This window comes from Ctenocephalides felis, unplaced genomic scaffold (assembly GCF_003426905.1).
Source record: "Ctenocephalides felis isolate EL2017-DRISC unplaced genomic scaffold, ASM342690v1 CF-g0.4_SCAFFOLD_03570, whole genome shotgun sequence".
Classification (NCBI taxonomy): Eukaryota; Metazoa; Arthropoda; class Insecta; order Siphonaptera; family Pulicidae; genus Ctenocephalides; species Ctenocephalides felis.
Window position 1 is genome coordinate 1,826,311 of NW_020539724.1, and position 27,933 is coordinate 1,854,243.

General features: G+C 29.4%; 1 long non-coding RNA gene across 1 annotated transcript in view; it reads right to left on the bottom strand.

Annotated features, from left to right (window-relative positions):
* Positions 1-24,229, bottom strand: part of LOC113382944 — an 81,776-nt gene extending 57,547 nt beyond the window's left edge. The window contains exon 1 of the long non-coding RNA XR_003367704.1: positions 24,130-24,229. This is a non-coding gene — a long non-coding RNA (uncharacterized LOC113382944). The remainder of the gene's footprint in view (positions 1-24,129) is intronic.
* Positions 24,230-27,933: the final 3,704 nt, after the last annotated feature.

Genomic DNA, 27,933 nt, shown 5'->3' on the forward strand with positions numbered 1-27,933 from the left:
AAAAAAAGACTATATAGCTAAGAAAAAGGCTAAAAATACTACTAAAGTAACTTAAAATTATGTTTAAAATACAACACTGTTTATCACTGCTATATGTAATTTATTTAACGTTTCGATGCAAACTGAGTAATTATTTATAAAATAGTCTGTGCCCCACAGAATATGATTGTCCACTCAGGTGGACAGCCGTCCCCAAAGAGTTAAAATAACTTAGTTATTTATGAAACAATATTTATAATTAAATAGTTAAGATTACATTATTGTCATTGAAAATTGTTAATATTAAAACTAATGGAAAAGCAACTATTTAGTTCTTTTTCCAACGTGTCAATTTAGTACATAATGTCTCTTTACGGTAGATAGTTGTAAATTCTCCAAATTTGTAAATAAAATAGAGAATGTAAATAAAATAGAGAATAAAAAAAATACCAGTAGGTTGGAAGAAAAGTAAATTAAATGGCAGTTTGAACATGTGTCTATGAGAAAAACTAAAATATAGTCCTTAAGTATGTATTTACTAATATTGTTTCCTCTGATTTGAAACCCTAGCTTGCGTAGGTTCAAGCAGGTTGTTGCACACCTGTGCATCGACCTGTAGAGAGACGCTTAACTCCATGTTGCCTATTACCACGTTATTATTACTCTGTAGCATAAAGCGCGTACCGGCAAGAGTAACATTGTCTATCAAGCGAGCGATATTGATGGGTAATTCGGTTATCCCCTTCATCTCTTCGTGTTCTGACGGCTTACCTACACCTTTGTCTCTTGCTTTATGCAGGTTTATGCCGTATAGTTGTCGGTCGGTATTAGGAGGCCGCAAAATGATACGCAATCAAAAGATCTGGCTTTATGGGTACACTGGTAAACTAGTATTAGAGCTGATTTCGGAATTTAACAGAACGATCCTTTAATTAACATCTGCTATTAAATTGTTGATATTGTAATGGTTGGAAAATGATATTTAAGCTGTGTAAGGACAGAAGTAAGTGATTCAAGGGCGGTATACTTGATTATATTAATTCCAATTTAGCAAATTTTACATGTTGTAGAATCTACTGTAATGTAGATGTAACAAATCATATTCCAAAAAAAATTAAGTTAAAAAATAAGTACAAAATGTGTTATCCATTTGAATTATTTTTGCAAATTCGAAAACATGTTTTCACGATGTCAGTTTTTGATTCCTATTGATAAGGAGTTTGGCAAATGCTAGTCCAGCCGTTTTGAAGATATAGAGCAAATAGTGCAGAAAATGAAAACTAAGTTTTTGAGAAACCGGAGCATCAGAATTGATTAAAATTTTGCAAAAGCAGGTTTAAAGGTTTTGGAGATCTAGGAAGAAAGTTTTATCCAGAAAGTCATTTGGTAGTCAAAAATTGGATATTCACGACCGAATGAATCAACAGACCTAAATGTATATTGCTTTCAAAAATTTCAAAATTAAAAACAAAAAGTTTCAGTTTTTGAAAAAAATCTATGTTTTCAAAACATATCAGTATTTGTTAAAAAAAACAACTTTTTTAAATTTTTCAATATTCAAATTTTTCAAATATTCTCCAAATTTTTAAAAATGTTCAAAAAAATTAGAAATTCTCAAAAAAATATTATTTTTCTTTTATGAGCTTTTAAATGTAATGTATTATTATGACGTCATGTATTCTTAGTTTCTTCTTCAATTAGAAATTTTGACAGCAATTTTTTTATCATATATACAAAACAATTTTTATTACTCTATCCCAACTCTTTACTTTTTTGCACACTCCATCATTTTTATCATTTTTATGAGTACAGTATGCAGTATAGGCATTGCAACTTCAATTAGACTGATATCAATAAACTGATCGTATTGTTTGGTTTTTCAGAATTCGTTATTGTTTGATGGACATTTGATATCAACATTTAAATCTATTTATTCTTTTTCGTGATTTTAAAATGTAACATCATGTTTTATGCCACCTTTTGAATTTATTACTAAAAAATCGTAAATCTGATAATTTAGATTGTGTATCAGAAAGATAATCTAGTTTATTTTTAGGGACGTCTGATGTACTTTTAATGAAAATACTTCATTTTATTCTAATAATATAAAATATTTCTTGACAAAATGAAAAATAAATTTAGGTAAAATACACGAATTAATGAGCGTTTCATTTTAATTCTTGTTTTAGGCATTGCACTAACCCACCAACTTTAAAATAATCGAGAAATATTTAGTTTAAAAATAAAAATACAATAAATGTTATATTTTTAAAGGAATGTAAATTGTTAAGTGTGAATAATATATAAATATATATATATATATATATATATATATAAATATATATATATATATATATATATATATATATATATATATATATATATATATATATATATATATATATATATATATATATATATATATATATATATATAATATGTATAAATACATGCTATTTCTAATTTAATAAAATATAGTGTTTAGTTTCTAGCATATTATATCTATATTTACTGTAGTACATTACGTCCATTTTTTGCAATAAATAAATTTATATTACAGCAATATTTCTTAGATTATAATAAAATATAATGGTACAATAAAGAAATTTCAATTACTTGTATGTCATAACTTTCAATGTAGTATCTCACTAACTACTTGTCTCACCAGACGGCGGGAGGTCAATTCAATTAATTGAACAACCTGTTTCGTCTTGTAAGATATTTCACACCGAGCAATTGTATGTAATCGGTAATTATATAGTCGCTAAATAGTAGCTAAATTATACTGATTTTGAGCTAGGGTGTAGAAGTATAAAAATGAAGTATGTTTTTTCAAACAAGTTTCCATTATTGGATTGAGTCAGCGCCTTACATTAACAAGAATTTTATATCACAATGATTTTAAAGAGCCAGAAAAAGTTTCTTTGATCGATTGCTTTTGATTATAACTGTTACTTGTGTCCATTTAGATCACTTTGTTTGCCATTTTGCTGTAAGTTGAACACCAGTAGTACCAGCAATTAGTTTTTGCGATATTTTAGCTCAGTTAAAACGATTAATTGTTTTCAATAGTGTGCCTTGGCTACGGTTTTAGGTCTTACTTTTTTCGAGAAAACCAAGAAGTTCAACCATTTTTAATCGTCTTGCATGATATACTTGACTTCTATTGTAAATTTTTCATTTCCTCAAAAAAATTCAGGAATATTTTCAGAAAACCGAATACAGATCGTTTGTATTCTTACAACAAACGCTAGACGCGGGCGATAAAAAGTCAACTGAGTATTATAAATTTCATGACACTGACAGCACAATAATATTCTGGAATTGTAAAACTGTCACGTTGTCAAGAAGACTTGCCATCGCCGGCTGTGATATTAATAGGACGAGACCGGGCGCGATGTTAGGAAAAGAGAGCCACGGAGGAGCAGATTGTCGCTTCCAATATTTCGATGGATCGTTCGGTTTCTGCATATATGTGGCCAATCTGAAACTCTTTTCTTTGGATTTATAGTAAAAGAAATCTGCAATGTACATAAAATCTTCTCTAGGACTGAGCCAAAATTCATATCTCAATAATATCGATGGAAATGGAACTTGTAATTGATGTATGCATTTGATAGGCTGAAAGAGTTTTCTACGCAAAATCTAATTGCAACACTGAATTTAGTTGACCATCACTTTTATTTAAATCTTCAATTATACTTTTAACTCATCAACGGACAAAAATTCGTGTTAAGACATACTCTAGACTCTCTCTTAAGAGTCACTAAATTCGATGGACGATCACTATTCTATTTATTAGGTATAGGACGTGACATATGTGCACTTCGCGCTCTAGCCATGTACTTTAATTATTTATAAAAACCGCACCCCTAAATATTGTTGCCTGTGTCTTCAGGAAACATAAAAGAAAAAAAATGCAAATTTTTGAGGTTCTTCCCCGCTTAAAAAATTTATCGTCCTCGATAAATATATAAAAATAAAACATTGCATACTATTGTATAATTGATTATAGCAATAGCTAGAAAAATTTTTAAATTATTTGCAAAATATGAAAATATAAAAGTATAAAATTTTGTAGTATGATCAAATAATCCTATATATTATCATAAATCCTTTTTTCTAAGAAATTAGATTCCTTGAACTCCTCCTTGCTGATTCTAATCATTAGCTAATTTTTTCAGATTTTTTTTATAAAACTGAGTCAAATCTGTTTTACTCTATGTCTACATATCCAGGTTATATATACGACACACGAATCAATTGCAATATATTTTACAGTTTCAATAACAATATAACAATAGATATGATTGCAATATATTACAAACATTACAAACGGTTAGTCTCCGAAATTTATTGATTTTCGTAATTTATGATTTTCGAGTGGTCAGTCGGATATGAAACGGATCAATAGCATTTATCAACCATTGGAAAAATTCCAAAAGCAGTTCAAGTTTTATCAAATTTCATTTGCTGATATATTCATATATTAATTTATGACTAGAACGCTTTCAGATTTTAAAATTCATTGAAACTTATTAATAGTATAGAATTTTACATTTTCTAGGAAAAAGCAAAAAAAACTAAAAAGTACGTGGGGTAACAGAATAACAGACATTCTTGAATTAAAGCAAATTATAATAAAAATAAGAAGAATTACAACTTAGATGAAATACACATTACATTAAATATAAGTGATATATATCGGTTGACCCATTTACAATACATTGAATCTGCCCCATTTTTGGCCACATCCATTGTGAGGCTAATCTGATTAGAAAGAAAAAGGAATTCGAGAGATTTTTCATAAATAAACCCAATAATCACGATTCTCAAAATAATGCTAGCTTCTACATAGCAACAAAAGAACTTACTGTTCTAAGTTTTATTAATTGGCACAACTAGTGTAACCGCCTAAAAAAATGTGATTTTTGGAAATTTATATTAAAAAAACTACTTTATCAATCATTTCAAAATTATAGGAATATATTAATACATGTTTTAAGAATACAGAGTAAAATTTTCAAAGAAAAAAATTAAATATTTTTTAAGTTATCGTCGATCTCCAACGGCGCGACAAAAAAGGCCCTTCACTGCTGCAGTGATTCCGGCCTTCTACGTGGATGAAATTAAAACAATTGAAAAAAAACTCATTAAAATAGATAATATTGTCTGTAAAATGAACTACGATAAAGAAAAAAATCAAAAATTGACAGAATGACGGCGTTTTTTTAAAAAAAAAAGTCGAATTTTACCCAAAATTTTGGTCGTTTTTGGACTGCCAAAATTCTATTTTTGATGCGATCAAAAATCGATAGTTCATTTTACGGAGAACTGTATATAGAACATGTAAAAAAATGGTAGTGATCGGATCATTTGTTTTTGAGTAATCGCTGTAGCAAATCCGGAAAATGCTGTTTCGAGAAAAACGCGTTTAAAGATTAAATGATTGTTTAACTATATACTATATAAATACTCTTTAAATGACTATAACTCAAAAACTATTTAAGATATCGATTTAAAATTTTGGTATGTTATTTTTAAAGGTAAAACCTATCGAAATATGGAAAAATTGAAAATTCGATTTTTTTTAAATTTCACGCTAGTTATGCCCCTTAAACGTACTAGCACCAAACTGGTAAGAAATGGATGTCCTTTCAAGGGGTTACATAAAAACTAGAAGGTAAATCTGAAGCTGGAATTATTTCAACTGGACAATACAAGTATGTAGTACCTTATTCCACCTGCCTGTCCTCCAATCATCGTACCTAACCCATTTTTGGCCACATTCCGCCTTATATAATATGCAGGCGGTACGCACATGCATTACCCGGGCTAACCTGATTAAGGGGTCGCAGCCGCCCTATCGCCGAGTGCCGACTGCGGTTAATAAAAGTTATACGTGAACTATGTTGCTGTCAGGAATACTGAAGTGCGCGATTTACGTGCAATACAAAAAGTTCGCCTCGGCAGACAGTCACGAGCTTTCCGTTCAAGAACTACTGGATTTATATTCTATGCCTATTTTTAGAGACCGGCATTTTTTATGGGTAAGGTATTAAAAATGCAATTCGAGTTATAAAGGTGGATTGGGGACGGTCGATTGGTTTTATCGAGGTGGATGATTGAAACTTGGGAGAAGTTGTATTGTATTTATTTTCAGAGTTGTATGAACCTAGATTGAAGAACTAGCGAGCGTTTGGGGAAGACTACACAGAATAAATGAATTAAAAAATAAAATAAAAATGCTGAGAAAAGTCAAATTTTAAAAATTCATTATATCGAGTCAATTTTATAACTAAAGCTCCTGAAATTTATTGATTCTCAATATTATTCCTATATGCTTAAAAATACTGCAGTAAACTGAAATTGTACAAAATTAACAATATAAAAATTCAAGGTCTACATTCTAATCAATTTTAGAAAAAGTGTATGAAATTAGATTATTTTCTGTAACTGCCTGAATATATTTCTTAGAAGTAAGTTGATTTTTAATGATGAAAATGAATTTAAAATGTCTTGATACGTGATTTTGGAGGAAACATACGTTGTTTATAAAGTAATGCAAAAATTAAAATAATTAAATTAAAAATTGAAACTGTTATAAATAATGAATATTTCAATTATTATAGTATAAATAATTAAGAGTATATTTGTGGAAAATAATGTTAGGTCAATTTTGTGAATTCGGCAATCAATAGTTTGGAATTTAAATACGACAATTTCGCAATGATCAATGAAACAGATTATTAATTCAATATATAAATTTAATTAAAAACTAGACTATGCCTAGTACAACTTTTCTTATAGTTCGGGTATATGTAGCAAAGATGAATAAAAATAAAAACTATTGAAAGTATACATAATTTATGTTGAAAATATGTATTTTAATAATTTTGTCTACTTTGTCTCGTAACAGTATGATTTTATTGAAATACTTCCATAACTAGGTATATTTATATAGTTGATTAGAATATATAATTCATACTAATAGTTTTCATATAATTTTAGTATTTTCAAGCATATAAAGATTACGGATGAGAATCGATAAATTACAATTACAAAAAGTTATAAAATTTCTCATTTTTCATATAATTTTCGTAAACGTCGAGATTTTTGCCACTGATTTAGAAAATAAAGGCACGTTCTGAATAGGTTAATTTATCATTACCTCAATATAAGAACAGTTAATGACAAAATTAAACAAGTCACAGAAAACTACAAAATAATAGTTGATCATCATGCCACCTGCTTGAAAAAAAAGTATTTGCGATTAAAATGCAATCAAGTTGCAGAAATTTGCAAAGTAATAAGAGCTGATCCCCATTCCAAGAAGTATTTTTAGAAGCCCAATTAAGTCGCAGAAAACTACAAATTAGCAAGAGTTGATAATAATAATTGTTTAGTAAAAGAAAGTACAGTATCGTATCGTATCGTGATCATTTAGAATATAAAGACCAGAACTGTTAAAATCGAACTTGAACAAATATGCAGAGAACTTAAAAAAAGTTGATTTTATCGAAAACGGAAAACAAGTATTTTCATAAACACAATCAAGTCCCAAATAACCACAAAATGAAAATAGTTAATCCCCATCCTATCTGCTTGGTAAAATAAGTATTTTAGGAAGAACAATCAACCCGTGAGAAAAGAAAACTACTGAATGATCAACACCAGTTTATGAAAATTATCATTATTTTCTAATGTTGATTACTTTTAATTATAATTCCATCACTATCAACTGCTTTATTTTACAATTAGTATTATTTTTGGTACAAAAAAATTCAAACTATTCCATTAACTCTTAGTAAGTTCGTTACTAGGCATACCTCCAATTACACTTCAATGTACTTCATTCCCACAATCAATCTCTGATACGTCTTACTAAAAAAGCAGTTAGGGCATAGAAAAGGCTACAATTTTTTTTACAAGATTGCATTAGTATTATAAATCCAATGTGCATGTATCTTGACAATGCAATTTCATTTTCATTCTAATGTGCTTTATGGCTGAAGAATATGCAATGGAGTCTTCAAATAAAAGCGTTACTTGTAGACCACCATTGTGTCCGATTGTGGGCGATCGTTCTTTATTGTACGTCGTTTTATACGGTTCGCTGGAATAACATTGCTGAATCGAATTTTCTTCGATCTTATCACTTGATATGGTTTGTACTGTCATGTGGTCTTTGCTACTACACATAGGAGTTGTCTGTTTATGGTATAAAAAGATTTTCCAAGCTGATAAACATGCACAGACGCTAAATGAAAAATGGTGAAAATATATACAAAATTCGACGCGAAAATTCTTGAGATTTTTATTCCATATTTATAAAAGTTTACAAATATATGTTTTCAAATCATAATTAAAAAACCAACAAAATATTTGGAATTGAGAAATATCAAGAAGGGTTGTTACTAATTTAGCCCTTTTTGCTAAAGACCGATTGTGAATTTGTAAAAGAAAATGAAATGGCAAGAAAAGTCCAGGCACACTTTGGTTAAAGTAAACTTCAATCAACTACATTCAGTGTTCTATAAAATAAAGCTTGTTCAAATAAAGTTATGCAATAAGATTTGCCTATTTATCTTTAGTATGTCGTCATAGATTTTTTTGAACTACTCCTAATGACGTGAGCATAAATCGTTAAAATATTTCAACTAGAATTTTTGTGATCTAAATTTGAGGCTGTAATAATTTATTTTAATGTTTACAAATTCGACCGTATACTGGGAAATAGTTTTCAAAGTTAATTGAATAATGGAAAAATCTGAAACCTTCAATTTGCTATTATTTCTACTATTACTTTGCATTCGTCTTTTTTATTCACACATTTTTTTTTACTTCGATAAAGGCAATGAAAATTGGGCTTTGCACATCAATCTCTAATTGGAATTAAGACGTTAGCAAAATATACTGTGAATTCAATATTCTTCTTCAATTACTATACTCACTTTGAAATTAAAAATTGGATAATTATCCGTATCACTATAAATTATATATCGTTTAATTTTTTTGTAATTTTTTGTAAGCTATTTTTTGTAATTTTTTGTATTAAGTTCTATTGAATCAAACTGACATTATTAATAACAATATAATGGTGAGCGTCCATTATTTTTCAAGTTCAAAAATTTTTACTGAGCTTTTTTTCAAATGTTTTGTATTTTTTTTAAGTTAATCGAAAAACACTAAAGAAAAAAAAGCAATGACGCAATTCGAATTGCGGACAGAAAATCATTGTATTTTTGAGCCAATTTTGTTTTTTATAATACACAGATTTAAATTTTTTTTGACACCAATTACATTAATTTTGTGATTCAATTATTATCCAATATAAACTACAAGAATATAATAATGATGTGAATACTAAAATAGTTGTTGAAATATGTTACTCATTTTTTATTAAAGTATACTGAAATTGAGAACATCCTTGATATGATATAACTAAAAAAAAATATTAATATTATTAAGCAAAAATTTTATGAGTATTCGATAAAATTGATTAGTGAATTTGGTAAAAAAAATATATAAACAAATTTTAGATCGGACGTTTTTTTGAGGACTAATTTAAATTAAGTTTATAAATTTGTGATATTGAATTGTATTGGAAGTCTAGTTTAATTGAATGCCTATAATATTTAAATTATCATGAAATGTATTTATATGAAAAATACTATTTATGTCTACTAACTTTGTTTTAAGCAATTAAATGAATTTTAATTTGAATAATTTATTTTTTCGCGATTTGGATTTAAATAGTGTCAAATTGCATTCAACAAATTATCATAATCATCAATAATGCATTTATTGTATAGATCGCTATGATAAATAAAAAAATGCATTAATCTCACAGAAAAGATATCGTAGACTACGAAAGGGTACCAAAATTATATATATTAAAACAAATAATTTTCATTCAGCGAAATAAACAAATTTAATAAAACCCCACGTTGCGTAGGAGTAGATTTAAAGTTCGTCGGTTGATTTAGGCAGAACGTAATCTAAACCTAAATATTTGTGGTATTATAATTTACTCACCCGAGTAAGCTTCTTAATCCAATACGGTCCTCACCCTTAGGATCGTAGAAGAGGTATAGCACTGATTAATTATCATAAGGAATGTTCATTAAACCACAATTACATCCAGAGGGGAAGTGAGATAAATGAAATAGAATATCGAGATTTACTAAAAATTTAAGCTAACAAGGTAATTGTGAATTAGATTCAAACACAAAAAATTAACAATTAAAAATTTTGTGCTAAAAATTAATTTTGTTAAAAGTTTTTTATTCAATTTGTTTATTTCACTTTAATACGTGACTTGGTTTATCCCCCGAGCGAAAACGGTGCTTTCCCCAAGCGCTACGCACTGAACCGAACTGAAAGCTCTGCCGTCTGTGGGGCGGAAGAATGCCCCACACGAAAAGCTCCATCCCCCGAAAGCTCGACTTGCGGAAGCAGAGCGGGTGTGTAAGGGTGCGCGCGCACCGGTGACATTTCGCTATCCGATGTGCGTGTAGAGAAATTGTAATTGTATGAGTCCCGTATCACTACGTGCTAGATTCAGCCTGGTAAAGATTTGTTTTTCATACTTGCACTCATACGAATGTGGTCTGATCGTATATACGAGTACGTGTGCTCGAATAATTTCAGTTTCATGTGCACAGAGATACGTTGCATTACACTGGGAATCATTGTAGTAATAGAGACAACCAGTTGTTACATTTTTGAGCATGCAGAAACTTTTAGTCTTCAATGAATAGTCTTATCCTCGGATAATTTTTTTCTTTGATCTTAACAGATCAAGCTAGTGGCATCGTGCTTTAAGAAAAACTGCTGAATCTTCCCAAAATAAAATTTGAATTTCTAAAAAAAAGTCGAAACTTTTTTGAAAACTGAAAAAATGATATTTGAGAATTTTGAAAAAATAACTTTTCTGAATAATTTTTCATTTTTTTATATTATGAAGTTTTTGATAATTTAAACTTCTTTTCAAAGCAATCGAGCTGCGTAACTGTTTCAGAAATAAAATATCAAAGCTTATAAGCGATGCATCGCAGTCTAAAAGCTAAACAATTGTACGAAACCTTTAGAAATGCAAACAAAATTTGTGAAAATGTGTAAATGTTTTTTTTTTACTTTTTTCAGTGTATCTCCAAAACTGCCAAACTTGCTTTGCTAAAAATCTTTTTATCAATAGAAATCGAATGTTTTTTGAAATATGCAAATCGGTTAATTTCTTTTTACAAAATCGTCGACAAAATTTGTATCCGCACACACAAACACATATGGATTTTTTCTAAGATTTGCCAAAATGTTCAGAAACCTTTGAAACATAAAAATAGATTTCTTTTATTAATTCACACAAAGATGGGATCGTAGAGTTACCAATTTCTATTTTATCCGAGAATACAAAAACCTTAATAATATTTTAGAATGTTCATTTGAACTCTAAATGTAAGATCTTGAACTGTATAAGTATTCCATATTTAAGTAGATTTGTAAACTAATAATTATGCCATATTTAATCATATTTGTAAACAAGTTTTGAATTTCTAAAATTAGTTCATAATTTTTGGCGACAAGGTTGACCAAATTTGCATTTTGAAAATTTCCTTATTGAGTTTTATCAAATGGATTTAAATCTTTCGAAATCGGTCCAGCAGTTTTTGTAAAAAACTGTAAATAATCAAAACGACTAAAAACAGAATTCAAATCGAAGTTTCTGGCAAAAAACACTTCTCATTCGAAATGTTAATAAGTAAATAGAAACAATGATTATTGAAAATATTTATTATGAACCAATTATTCAAATCCGAAAAATAAACAATGTTCGTACTTATTGAGAAATAATAGATATTTAATGTGTTCTGAAGCAAAATAAACATGAAGCGCTTTGCTAATTACAGAGGATTTAATTATATAAAATGCGTCAAAGCATCCTTAACTATATAAAATAACTATAATAACTATAATCTACGTTTTAAAAATATAAATTATCATAGAAAGCACTTGTAAAATGCACTTCTAAGCTGATTTATAGTTAGTCTATATTTAATTGGATTAAATTTTTAACAGGTCTTGAAAGTCGAAAATTCTGATGCGCGAAGGACATATGGTCAAAGTAAGGAACAAAAATTTGCGTTTATTTCACCTTACCATTTCTTTCGCTTTTAGTTTAATTTTCCCATAACGTTAAATATTAAATATTAAAATCCATAAATATATTACAACCCATCCGAAGCTCGTGCATATATTTCGCAAAGTAGAAATTGTATTCTTCTGGACCTCATGAATCATAAACCCGTTCCTCATCTCGCGTCTGTTGCGACAATGGAGCGAATATTTCGGGAACGATCTTTTCAACCCAACCAGAGAATAATGTATGCGGTTTTGAATATAATAGTATGGATACTCTCTCTCGGTTTGTACTCAGAAATGGGACAATCGTCTCTTCGCCGAGTTGGACGCTTTTGCCCATTGAATTTATAGACATTCGGCATCACGGCCGATCGCTTGCAAAGGGATATTGTTAAATTTAAATAGGAATGGAAAAAATAATAGTTGAAATTTGAAATTAATATTATACTAGTAACTAGTGGGGCGTAAGGCATCGTGCCTTAAGAAAAATTGCTGTAACTTTCCGTACCTTGATTTAATTTTTTCAAAAGCTTTACAATTTTTTGAAAACTAAAATAATTTGATTTGAAAATTTTGAAAATCGAATTACGTTAATTCTACATTCAGATACATCCATTTTTTCTAAGATATGCCAAAATGTTCAAAAGACTGAAACGTAAAGATATAAAACAATGTATTTTTGATTTTTTTGCGATTACTATAACTTACCCTACGGTTAAAAAATGCAATCTAATTTGATGTAAAAGAGCTTTATGTAATCAACGAAATTTCGTCATTCGAAAAACGTTCCCAAAACTTCATATTTTCATGTAAATTAATCTGGTACAATACTCTCAAAATAAATTTTCAGAAAAAATTGTGAAATTTTAGGAAAATCAAATTGAACCGTTTTTTGCGCAGCATAATAATTGTGCGAATATTGAAATATTTAATTTTGAAATGCTGCATAGTTCGAGAAATCAAACAAAATGTGTCAAATGTTCATCGTTGAAATTTACATAAAAAACATAAACTTCTCCTTCGGGAAGTTAATAATTTATTGATAACCAAAGATAGAGTATGATAAATTGAGTATTTGAAACATGATATAGTTGAGATTTATATAGAGAAATAAGTATATGCAATTATACAAATTAGTAATTAATTATAAAACACAATGCAAATAGCCAAATTTTCAATATTGCTTATAGTGCAGTTGTTCCGTAACTTATTAGAGTCATAATTTTGGTCGGTGTTCTATATGTTTTACATATTAATTACTGATATTTCAAAATCTAAAAAAAGTCAGGACGATTTTACTGGGAAGAAAAATTATGTCATTTGATCTTCAACAGTTTAATCTGATGAATTTGGATGTTTAATTCATAAGTTATAATCACGTAAATTTTTCAATATTATTATTTTATTAAGACTGTAAATTTCTAAACAAACTCTTTTTATTCTACATGCATTTCATATACTCGCATGTGTAGTTTAAACCATTAAATATGGATATTGGTGCTTATATATCTTAAAAAGAAAAAAAAAATCAATTTTTTCTTACTTCGTTTTTCTCTAACTCAATTCTACGAACAGTTTCATTGCAAGTGAAGTTTTATTCATCATATTTTGATATAAATATATAAGTTTTTTATTATTTGTTTCATTTCTCTTAAACATAAATTCTGTTCTTTGAAGCAAACATTTCAATATTATCATAGATATATACGTAAACCGATATAAATTAAAACTAACTATTTTTCAATAATATTAATACAAAATGCCTCAATGATTTTTATTACTAATTTCCAGATAAATTTCAATTTATCCTGCATATATTTCATTTACTTCGCAAGTGAAATTTGATACTTTTCCATTCCCTGCGATAAAATACGTAGATCAAGATGATAAAAGACGTAGGTCCACCGAATGTTTATCACGGATTTGTGCGGCCAAATAAATCCATCACAGTATGGCAGATCCCTTTTCTTGCCAACCCTTTCGGCTCCGGTTCTCGGATTACGGCCGAGCCTTGCGGGATGTGCTAATCTCGAGCGCAATATGCAAGACTGTCCACCTGATAACCGACGCGTTTTACTAGGGCGACTCCGGCGGTGGTGGATGGTGGGTCCCCAGCAAATCGCCCGGAATACCCGACAGAGTTACGACTACGGTAATGTACGAATTAAACTGTTGCGATATGAGCAATATCGTATTATTGCACATATCCGGTAATGGGGATTTAGATATTTGCTTTGTGATTCGTAATTGGTTTACCTCTCAGTGTCCATGGTAATTACAAAATCCGGATACGCAATACTCATTTTGCGCGTTCGATCGCTTAAAAAATGTAGACGACTCTTAGGCAACTTTAATATAAAGATTCACAAATAACTTTAAAAAAAATTACGCAAAAACTATATAGGCTACATTTTATTATAACATATCTGCATTATTTAAAATTCTGATTCGATTTTTTTAAGATATATAAGCACCAATATCCATATTTAATGGTCTAAACTACACATGCGAGTATATGAAATGCATGTAGAATAAAAAAAGTTTGTTGAGAAACTTACAGTCTTAATAAAATAATAATATTGAAAAATTTACGTAATTATAACTTATGAAATAAACATCCAAATTCATCAGATTAAACTGTTGAAGTTCAAATGACATAATTTTTCTTCCCAGTAAACAGTGTAATATAAATTGAGATCATTGGGAAAAGTATATGGGTTTATTCAATCTGTATAGATGTTTTAATATAAATAATAAATTATAGTGAAAACTTTTAATTGAACTAGCTTTAAAAGAAAATTAATAAATATAGTATAGAATAAATAAATGTATGTAAAATATGAATAAAAATACTCCTGTGTATTAAAGAAACATTTACTGCTAAAATTCCTTAAATGTAATAAACAGGTCTTATTTAATCAATGATTATATTTTATTAAAATTATTAAAATATATTGGAAAGTACAAATACAAAAGTAAATGTTCAAAAATTTAGCCTGAAATTATTCCAAACTACTTTCTTAAATTTCCTGATATAATTTTTATTATTTAGTACGGTAGTATTACCATTTATTGCTTATAAATATATAAATTATTAAATAAAGAATGTATCACACTCAAAAAATTCCATGTGAAATACGCTTCCTTATTGCCTTCATATAAAACTTAATTTTCTCAGTAAAACGATTTATAATTCCGGTGATATTTTGTTTAATGCAGGTTAAATTTTAATTAATGTAGCAAGCACATTATAAATGATGAAACTCCTTACACACCTTTTGCGTGAATATTTACTCTTCCATAAAATAAAACGACATTCAAACTTAAAGTTGCAAGTTCATTTTATGGCACTCGAAAATAACTTTCAAGCAGTAAACTGTCGTACTAAAAGTACCATATACGAACTGAATATTTAGAAACTCTTCAAATGAATATTTACAAAGCACATTTAATTTACATTATTAATATATAAAGACAATAAACTTTAAAGTTGATGCGTGAACGTTAATATTTAAACATAAATTGCAGAAAATTTGTGATTTGTAGATTAATAGCAAGAAGTAATGGATTTTCCAATAAGGCTGTACAAGAAGATGTACCTCATGTAAATGTAAAAATAATTTAATATACGTAAACAATTGGAATGTTATTAAATTTTAGAAAAATAAAAACTCATATCAATAAAAGTAAGAAATCGAAAGAAACCTTTTTAGAATTGTTTTGCCCACCACTAGAAAATCAGCTACATATAACTTTCTGTGCAAATATACGAATACATTTAGTATTAGCTTTACCATAAATATAATTGACTAAATTATAGATTGTATGTTAGCCACACATCTATTTCAGAATATTCTAATCCCAACTGAAATCAAAATTTCCTTGTTTATATTCTCCTCCTGCGTTTTGCTTACGGAAAACTTTGTCTCGCGAATTCGAAATATGTGTACTCTTGTGAGCAAATTCAATATGACAATGAGGTTTTATATTTCAGGATGTATCCTTTGAATAAATTATTTCCGGTTCAAAAACTTATAATTGTATTCATAAAGCCATACACATAAACGAGAAAGTTTCAGCGCTGGAAGAACACTGTGGCTTCAACAAAGAGTATCTCATTAGAGAAGATCATTATATTCTCATTAGATTCTTAAAGCTTTTTTTAGAAAAAAAATTATATATATATATATATATATATATATATATATATATATATATAGTACATTTTATATCTCATCTTATCCCATGAAAGTTTTCGATAGAAAGAGTTGAACGCGATAAAATATGATACATCTTCAGGTGGCTGTTTGAATGTTTTATGTCTTGGATGCACTCAGCTTATTAAACAAATTATTTTGAAACTTATACAACTACATCGTATTTTCTTTCATATATACAATGTATATATAATCTTAATAACGTGTATTGTAATAATATTGAGTGTAATGCACTTATTTGATACAGAAGAAAAAATTAAAAAGTTTTAGGAAGACTACTTTAAGAAGTGGGGTACCTTCACCATCCATAGGTCGGGGTTATCATTTTAGACGATTTATTTACTATAATAAAAATATATCTATTTATATATATATATATATATATATATATATCTATATTTTTATCATATATCAAATTCCTATTCCAGTTTCAATTATTCCTTCCGAATCCAGCTTACTATATTTAGCCATATGGGTACTTTGGTCGATTTTAGGAAGAGATTACTCTAAAATTTCATTCCGGAGTACAAGATTTTAACTCATACCGAACGCATCCTCAGAAACATGTTAATTAATGAATACAGATGAAGTGTTTTGCGCTGAAGATTTCCAAAGTTGTTTATTACGTTGTTAATGTTCAGATACTCGTTTCAAGTAGGCGTAATAATAGTCATGGAGTTTGGCAGATGATTTACTATTTATATCTAATTCAGTATATAACACAAAAATTAATTACTGGAAACATTAAATTTATTGATGTCATTAAATATCCACTAGCTCTAGATCTAGAGACATTTTTGATGCGTTTGAATGACAATGGTTCTTATGTCAATGACTCTGAATTTTACTATGTGGCAAAGTAATTTAATTACTTTATAATCCTATCATCACAAAAATAATAGGGGTTATAATTTAACCCTTGTAGCTGTGGACTGTATTAAACATTAATTTATTGGTATTATATGTATTTTTTGCAGTTCTAATTACAATCACTGATTTGTTACTAAGTTATAATGAAAGAAGATATATTTATTTTTATTGGTTATTTACATGTTGTTAAGCGGACTTTACTTTTTGAAGTGAACAACTAGTTCAATTAAAACACTCCGTCACCCGGAGCAACCATTCCGTGTAAAGCTTAATGCCCTGAAGTTTGTCACCTTCATGGTCAATATAATAAAACTAAAAGACTAGACTCACTGACTTGCATCAAATATTACATTCAAATTAATCTTTTAGATAGAATTTATGTTTATTTTATTGTAATGAATAAAATGTGTACTAAAACTCGGTCTCGTCCTCGTTTCGAGATCCGTCATACGAGTTAGGATGCAAAGGGCGAAGTACTGCTCCTTGGCGATGATTAAGATTAAAGTGATATACGAGAACTTTGGATATTATCACCGATTGTGCAATTATAAAGCCGCAACGACGAAGTGGGGTTGTTGGTTGCGTCGTGTGCCAAATGGATGATCTTGTATGCGGAATGCGGGCGCTACTAACGTTTGAAGATCGAATTTTCGCTATAATTGGATTATATTATTACAAATGTTCCAGTGACAATACACTAGGATAGGTATTATACAATTTGATATGAAGACAAGATCTTTATGAGATGATATCCATACGGTCATCATGAGTAGAGTTCTTACCATTTAGGACGAAATTATTTGCTTCACAATGAATATTTCAAGTACGTTAAATATTGAATATGTTTCATCAAAATCTTAATCGTTTAATAAAGTTTATATAAAAATAGATATGAATTGATATACTTTATTTTCATTTTATCTGAGAATTGGCCCCTTAATTTGCATCAATTATAGATAAAATCAACGTCGTGAAAATTCATCAATATATGGTTATGATAACAATATTTATGAATATTAAATATGTTATAAATTATGTCAAAATATTTTTTAACTATAAGGTCATAACTATTACAAATTTAAATCTGATATACCAAAAAACTAGCTTATTCACGGATCTTTATGATGAGATATGAAAAAATGATCGTTTGAAGAAGTGCTCAGGTCCTGCTATTTAATGTATAAGGAAAATATGTTAATTCTTTAGTCTACATATGATGTTGCATACAAAAATTTACATGATTGGGCATTTTGAATCATAATATTAACGTATATTTAAAATTTTTCCCTGGTAAAGCTCGAACATCCAAAATTGTAGGTAAGAGACCCACCTCGGACAGTTTAATATCAAACAGCAGTAATATAAAAAAAGAATATCTAAGTAGGCCTTTAAAAAAAGTTACATTGTTAAGAAGTATTATTAAAATCAAATCTTTGAATTCTGATGATCTTTTGAAATGAATTTTAAAGATGTTGCAAATGATTTAATAACTCATTGAAACATTAATACAAAATCAACGATGTAGTCTATTTCATCCAAATCGAAAGTCGATGTTCCGACTAGAAGATTGAAGCAAAAGTGTCCAGAAAACTAACTTTTAAAAATTGTTAAATATTATGTTAATCATAATAGAACATTATAAAACCATTTTGTAATATTAAGTGTAAAAAAAATCAGAACCCATAAGGTAATCTACGTGATTATAATATTACCTATCAGAATCTGAACATTTTATTGCTTGCTATTCAGATAAGAAAAAAGGAACAACATAATAAATAACCGCAACAAATAAATAATTATAATCTAATTAAGAAAAATATAATAAGTGTACAATGTACCTGAACGTACTAAAGGAATACTTAAAAAAAAACGCAAAACTGGGAAAAGCATGTTCCGAGTTTAAGTTATATGTAGTATAGATACACAGCAAGGACAGAAGCCGTTGAAATTAAAAAAGTAAAATTAATTTCGCAACATTAATTACGTTTAGCGGTGTTCCAGTTTTACAAAATCAAATGTACCTAATAATTCTTCCCCACACAGCCCGAGCTAATATTCTTCAGCTAGAGTATGTCGCGTACACAATCTAATAACCCGGCTCCATCATAATAGCCGCAGCAATCCCCGTCGTGGGATCCTGCGTGATTAAACCGTTCGCAGCAGCGTCGGCCTGCTGCTCTTCCTTGACAAATGAACGCAATTCAGCGTCTCGTTGCAAAACAGCGCTTTTCTGTAAATGGCCTCTGCTGCTCTTTCGGCCTCCGGAGTACGTCGCTCGCCGCCAGACCGGACAACAAGCGAAAAAGATATATACAACCGCGCCGAGCAATATATGCCATCGGGGCAACCGTTCATTTGTCTGCGATGGGACACTGGACATACGAAGTGGAAAATACCATACTGGAAAACACTTTTGGTGAAAAATCGAACGAGGTGAATTGAGAAATCATTCACGGAGAATTACGTCAGAATCAAAAGAACTTTTTTTTTTCTTATAAGTTACAATCTGTCTAAATAGAAAGACATTGATTGAGTAATTAGTTTGACAAATAACATATTAAATTTTAAAACGAAAACCCGAAAACGAAAACGTTTATTAATGTACTAAATTATAATTTAATTTTGGTATAATAAAGAAAAAAAAGAAACTCGAATATACATACAATTATAAACAAAGTACATTACACAGACTACATATACACATACATACACACACACCTATTTTAAATAATATGGCAAAACAACTTATTATTGATTAATGTGTTAGATCTATTAATTGTATTCTTTTGAATCTTATATTATGTGTGGCGTTGTAAAGACTTGCTATCAGTTCGTTTGGGAAGTGGTCAATTAGTTTACTTTAGCAGCACCCCATAGATGGATGCCATACATCCAAACTGGTTTGAGAATAACTTTGTACAATAAAATTTTATTGCACATCGACAGTTTTGATCTAATAAAAAGAATATAAAGCAGAAACATTTTCTACATGAACATCATCTAACGCCTAAACAACTAGTAGTGCATGGCATCGTGCCTGAAGGAAAATTGCTGGCAGTGCCCGTACCAGAATTAAATATACAGTAATCAGAAATCAATAAATATTGATCAATAATTAATACCAATTGTAATAAATATTTTCAAAGAGATAATTAAAATTACTATATGAGTATAACTTTCAACCTTGTGCAAGAATTTTGAGCTTTCAGAAGCGAAATTCGTGCAGCTAGTATGATTATTATAATATTACTATCCTTTTAATATTAACTATGAATAAGCTTGACAAGAGCCTGAAATAATATCTATTATTATTGATTACGGCTTGCTTATGAATAAATAAATAAATAAATAAATAAAAATATATATTAGGTTGTCAAATATCTCCCTTCCGCCTTTTTGTATTATAAAACAAGAGCAAAAAAGCGGAAGGGAGATATTTGACAACCTAATATTTTATGCTTCTTATAATATACAGTGACGATATTATAGCACTTTAAAACACGTAGGAATGTTTACATTAACAAGAGATGCCGAGTGAATTCGTCTGAGAATATGAAGGATGAAACTTTGTATATTTTTGACAATTTTGAAAAAAAATCTAAAAATTTTGAAATTTGTTTGAACTTTAAAAATTGAAAATTTTGGTATAGAACCCCGAAAATGTCTCTATGTCAGACCAAAGCAAGTTATAAGCGTCCAAAAACAAGTACATACGTATGAACATCATACGTATACATATACATATTTCTTTAAAAAAAAATCAGAATATAAAAATATTGATAAAATATATAAAATTTTAGATTCTCATTCAGAGGTCATCGACTGTTAAGGTTGTAACACCCGTTTAACATGGCATTGTGATCTAAAAAAATCCCGTCTTTCGCGTTTTTTCAACATATTCCAGGAAGTCCTATATCATGGTCTGTACTGGCACTTACATGACTATGTTCGTAGAGTATCTGAAACGTTTATATTATTTAATTAAATCCGTACAGTTGCTGCGCGACTATATACAATCCGCAAGTTGTTCCGCCGCCACCCATTCGGCTGCAACTGATTGTCAGAAGGTACGCAAAGTGAGGGAACTGCATACTACATTCTGTTAATATTTGAAGAAAATTTACTCAAGATTTTTATAATTTTAATCCAAATGTGAAAATAGATGACGCAATGTTCATTAGTTGGCCATTTCATTACAAATGCCCATATTGCATTCAAAAGTCTACCTTCCCTGAATATATAATAGCAAATAACAATCATAGGCTCTGCAAAATATATTTTTTTTGTCTTTTATGAAAACATCTATGATTTTTTCATTATTATTTAACTTGTGGCTTCAATGAGCTGTGTGACGATTTGACTTGAGAGTAGGCAAACAGCTGTCCACCTCTATGTGATAAATTTTTATCATTACAATTTCTATGCATCATAAAACCCGTTTGGACTTACGGTATCGAGTTATGGAGATGCGCAAGCAAATCCAATATAGTAACGATGCAAAAATGTCAAAACAAAATACTAAGAAATATAGTCAACGCACCGTACATAACTAACCAGGCTATTCATAAAAATTTAAATATTCCATACGTCACAGATGCCATCAAGGACAGAAGGATTACAAATGATGACCTCAACATTTCTTATGAAACAGATAGTTACTAGTCGCACCAGAAGAAAGGCTAATCTGAATAAGTTTATATTACTCGTTAATTTATAACTATAAGTGTTAAGCAATATATGAGTTAAAATATCAATATAAAATTTTTATTTTAAATAATAATGCTTTTTAAAATTAGGATCAGCTCTCCCATTTTACGCCGTGTTGTGTTCAACGTGAAGAACTACCGCCATTTGCGTGATTGATGCCGCGGAAAAGCCAAACTACTTTTGAGCTCACACTGGCTGCTGCAATAATTGTAATTAAAATTCCAACACGGAATGGAAACTTTTACAGCATAAAAAATCGAAAAAAACGTGACATGTAATAGTTTTACCTCTTTGAAAATCATTGGTATTTCGGTGTAATTGCGATTAGGTAAAACCTGTAATTTTAGGATGGCGAAAAATGAACAGATGATAATAGAAAGAATTTTAGAAAAAGATTGAATTTAGAAATATATGTAAATTATCAAAAATAAAGGAAATTTATATATAAAATAATATTAAAATATTACAATAAATGTCTAATAAAAATTGAAACAACTAAATGAGGTTTAATTACCCGAATTTCAAGTAATAAAATAGACTTTAAAAAATCTCGATGTAAAAAGACTTGTTTTCAGTCAACAATATGAATTTGTAAAATACTTTCAGGATTGAGCTTTACAAAAAAAAATTCTTGTAGAAAAACATTTATCCAACAACATGTCATAAATTAGAAATTAATATATTTTTGTAATAAAAAATATTTTATAATTTATAAGACTTTTCAAAATTAATTAGTTTTTTTAAATTTTCAAGAAACGTATGAAATCTATTGAAATTTTACAAAATTCTACAACATTAGCTGCCTAAACAACTTCATGCACTTGTTGCTTCACAAATTTAATAAAAATAGTTAGCTTTATTTGAGAAATAGTTTTTATTTTAATTACTAACAGCAAACGTACAATCTAGAGTGATTAAATTGCTCTATAGTAAGCTATGACATTTATACCTTCAAAGCACTAAAATAAATTTCGAACGTCTCAATGCAAAGGAATGATTATTATGAGTGATTTTTCATACTTTAGTAAAAGCACGTGTAACTGAAGCTGACTCATTAAGCATAATTTTCTTAAACAAATTCCATTTATTCTCAGAAAAGCTAATTTACCTTTGGGATAATGAAGCGTGCAAAATGCAATTAATTAACTGCAAGAGCAGTCTGAATACCAAGCTGTTCAAATATCCATAACCTGAAACATTTCCATCGTACGTGCCGCTAACTTCCACCCCCTTATATTGACAAATTTTAAATTCCGTCTTAAATAACAGAATTAATTCAAATCCCTTGACATCAAAGAATAGTGAAGATTTCATTGTAATAATTCTAAGCCCTTAATTTTGCATCCAAATATTTCTGATGCGAAAACGAGCCAAAGTATATCCATCTATTCCTTCTCTCGGAAGTTGGTTACCGGAGTCGGATTTTAATTAAATCCGGGATATCCGGAACTCTTTGCGCATCCTGCAGGTGAACCGCGTGCGACTTTTCGGATCGAATTAATCAGGTTAGGAGAAAATTGGGGCGTACAGAGCATTGCGATGAATATACGATGTTGCCCAAGAGCCAAACCCCTTCTTTATTTGAGAACTTGGGTCAGTTGTTTGATGAGAATTCAACAAAGCGACAGTGTTAAAAATAGACTTAATGAGGAAAATGATGGACAAATAGAAAGGTGTTGGAACATCAAAGTTGCTACATTTACTGGCTAAATATCAAACAGAGTATGAAAGAAAAAAATATGGAAGAACAACCTGCAAATCATTTGATGCGGAATTTTTAGAAAAAGAAACAGAAAGAAAAGCTTGCATATTTGATACGTACTTTTTAAGACACATCCATTATTTATATGAAAAAGACACATCCAAGTATTAACATTATAATTATGACAATAAACTGATATTGCAAGAAAAATTTATACAAAACTCAACCCTTCAATAATTCATTGTTATGCGAGAGGGTTTTTTGCAGTGGTGATACTGCTATACAAGCCAGAAGGCCTTCCAAGTATTCGCTACGCCCTGCCCAAATATTTTGCATATTTAAAATGTAATTTTCAAAGGTTTTTTGCAGTAGTAACACTGCTGTACAAGCCATTAAGCCGCCCTATTACTTATTACACGGTACCCAAAAATTTTGCATATTTAAAGTGAAATTTTCAATTGATATTTGTATATTTTTGATAAAGAATGCATCAAATTAAATTTGAAAAATTACCTTATGATGTCCAGAAGAGTTGGCTGGATCCGCATTCTGGCACAAGTCACTCACTCACTACACTAAAAGTCAAATATACAAAAAAAACACTCGCACTAACGAAACCGAAATTGTAATGATCTACAATTATACACGACGCGAATTGAAAAACTTTTGCCGAACAGTACATAGTTTTTTATAAATAACATATATTTTGATCACGTTTTTGTGTCCAGAACAGTAAATAAATATTCTATTCGGATTTAACTTGATGTCGGTAATTTTAAGTACAAGAAATTCATTGGCAAACTGCTTCTATCCAAAACCTGCAAAGGAAAAAAATCGAAATTAGTAATTTTTCAAATGTTTTAAGCACGTATAAATATTCATAGTCAAACAAAAATAATTAATATATATATATATATATATATATATATATGCATCTAATATATTGTTCGAAATTCTCATAAATCATCAAACAATATACAAGTAGTTACATCTCAAACTGCTTTTGGCATTTATCTTACCAATGTATTAATCAGAAATTGCATTTAATCAATGTTACACTACAAACTTTGCGAAACCATAGTAAATAATTGATAATATTGTAATTAGTAATTGCACGATGCATACAATAGTAAACTGCATTAGATATATATAGAGCAGTAGTAAATTTAATATTTTCTTGCAAAAAAAGAATCAGTTTTTGCTATCAGTAGGCCTTGATTTAGTTTTTAGGAATTATCTTTAATGGTAAATAGATAGATATTTTATCAGTTTTTAAGTATTAAGAAAGAAGGGTGAGATAGCGTTGCCATAGAATTGGTCCTTTAATATGTGTTATCAAGAGATAACAGATATATCGTTGTCATAACATATCTGTTTACCATAGAATTGTCCCCAATATTGGAAGAAAAAGATTGTATCAATTATTATAACTCCGGAGCAGTATTGTAATACCAAATGATCGTTTTACATCAATATTTATTGTCAAACTGCACAATTTTCCTTATCACAACTCCTATTTTCCAAACTGGCCCAATCAAGTGATACATTAGAGTTGATTGAATGATTGATCTTCCCCGAAGCGTAATTTATTGTGCTAAATTCTAAGATATTTCCAAGACATCCATCCATCCTGCTGGTGTGTGTATGTTGGCGAACAACCCGATATTGATGAAAAGTTTGGCGCCGTCTATTTGCATCCCGCGCGGAAACGGGATTAACATCCGTTATTGAGCAGTGATTGATCGTCTAGCAAATTGAACGCCCATTAAAATTCATGCATCACTATCGCATCAGATTAATTCTAATATTTCTCGAACGCACTCCGGCATGTGAAAGACGTAAAGGATCGATAGATCCGTAGTAAGGCTCTTTCCGCACCAGATGGTAAATAATTCTCCACACCAGCTCATGTGGAAACTAATAATATCTCACAGAAAGCACTTGGTATCACTTGAATTCAGTATCTAGAACTGCCGTGCCAAAAGGATATGTGTGGTTCCTTATTATCATTTCATTTCTGATAATGGCAGCCTAGGTTACAGCCATAGACCTTGAATGGTTTCAGGTTGAATAAAGTTTTAAAATCTTATTTTAGCAAATACGAGTATGTACAAAAAATTCTCAGGACCATGTGCTTGCCTGCAGCATTGCTTTCATTTTCACTAATTGTAGGATTTTTATTTAAATTCATGTTGGGACTTCAGTTTTTACTAAGATTAATGAAGCCTTCTGCAATTTGACTATTAGAACTATACATCATCAATATTTTCATAAATATAGATTAATTTACTGAGATACAAATATAAGAATTGTTTTTGAAATCGGAAATCTGATTGAACAACAGATTAATGGAGGCAAAGTTGAGTAAATAGAAAGGTGAAATTTTAATTTCAATATATGCACTAAAAAGATCTGGTAGTATAATTGTATATTGCACTTATATTTTACACATAAAAATATATACATTCGAAATTTAATTTTAAAAAATGATTCACATGAGTATTTCTGAACTTTTGAATAAAAAAATTATAAAGTAATACTGAACGCATTAAAATCGTAAGCAACTTGAGTAAAAGTGTGCTTTAGTGCATAACACATTAGGTTTTTCTCTCAAACTGAGTTTAAAACCCATTTTCCTAAAGTGTCGTTTACGTAATTACAGCCACAATAAACTATCGTTACCCAATTTCGGCAACTTAAACTCCCTAGTCGTTTGCAACTAAAGTATAAATTACCTAAACGGATTAAATCAGATTACTATCATAATCAGATTAGTGTGAAACCAGATCAAACGCTTTCGTTCCGATGTGGTAAATGTAACTTCCTTCTTCCCATCTTCGATTTTTTATAAGAAGCTCCCAGTTTTTCACAACAACAGTGTTATTTATGACGATACACTTTGCTAGTATAGGATATATTATGAATGATACCGAGCCGCTGGAGTCGGGTTTTAAATCAATCATTTATATTGTATGGGCGCGGATGAATATCGAAAGCGAATTTATATTTTAGGCGATGCTTTCGACGGAAAACGAGCAACAAAGTTTGTATCTAAATCATTATACACAGTAATAACGAAATTTTAAAAAATATTGTAGAAGAAATTGTTTTAATCTATTGATTTTAACATGCTAAAGTTTTGATGATAAATGTAGGAACAAAACAGTCTTGAACCATTTTTATCAAAGATCAAAAATATGTTTTCAATGGCAATAGAAAATCTCACACTATTATTCTTAATTTTTATTTTACCGCAAAATAGTTAAAATAAAAAAGACATATATATATGATTAATAATTAAATATATAGAATATCGATATTTAAATTTTTTTACAAACATTCAATTGAATTGCAAATGTAAACAAAGGTGATTGCGTATCAACTGCATCCGATACCTGTTCAAAGCATTCAGGTTCGCACACAATCTACATGTTACTTGCATGATTTGGATAAGTGCGCAAATACGGGTTGTATTCAACCATTCCAAGGTCAACAAACAATTAGAACATTTAGAATAAATATATGATGCATTTTCTTAAAAAGTCTTGAAATGAAACTCCCTCTAAAATGAGTAGAATGCTTGGGAACGGCGAATAAAATATTCCATAAAACAAGCATGGATAAATGAATCATTTTAGCATATTTTTACTGGACACGTACGCACACATACATTTATATAATAATAATAAATGGTAGTGGTAAAGGATTGAGGTAGTGATAAATGATTTCCTCACCCTTTAACCTATTACCACTATTTTTAAATATATTTTCCTTTCCAAACTTCTATTTCCATGGTTCTTGATCCTGTGCTTCGGTTTTCAGTTTCCTATTTAGTATTTTCTCTTCTCGCGTAAGTCGTCAATCGTCTGCATACTTCTTCCCATTCCCTTCATTCCTTCTATTTTACCATCGACGACGTCGTGCAGGAAGCACTCTTTTTGCAAAAGTGCGATCTAGATTTCTTTTCTTCTCAGAATTGTGCTCAGTAGCACAATTGTACACACACACACATATATATATATATATATATATATATATATATATATATATATATTCCTCAATGCGATTTTAATACAAAACTAATCAGTTATTATGTAGCAATGCTCCTGAAAGCCTATTTTTACTTGCAATCATATTTCAGTTCAATTATCTCAAAGAAAAATCGAATACATATAATCACTGCTTGATATCAAGCTGACCGAGCTTGACTCGACCCCTGAACTTGTGGTTGCAAGGGGAAGATCATACCACGGAGTCACGACTGACTTCCCTCTTTATCGTATCATGTATTAGTATATTGCATGAGCTATGAATATT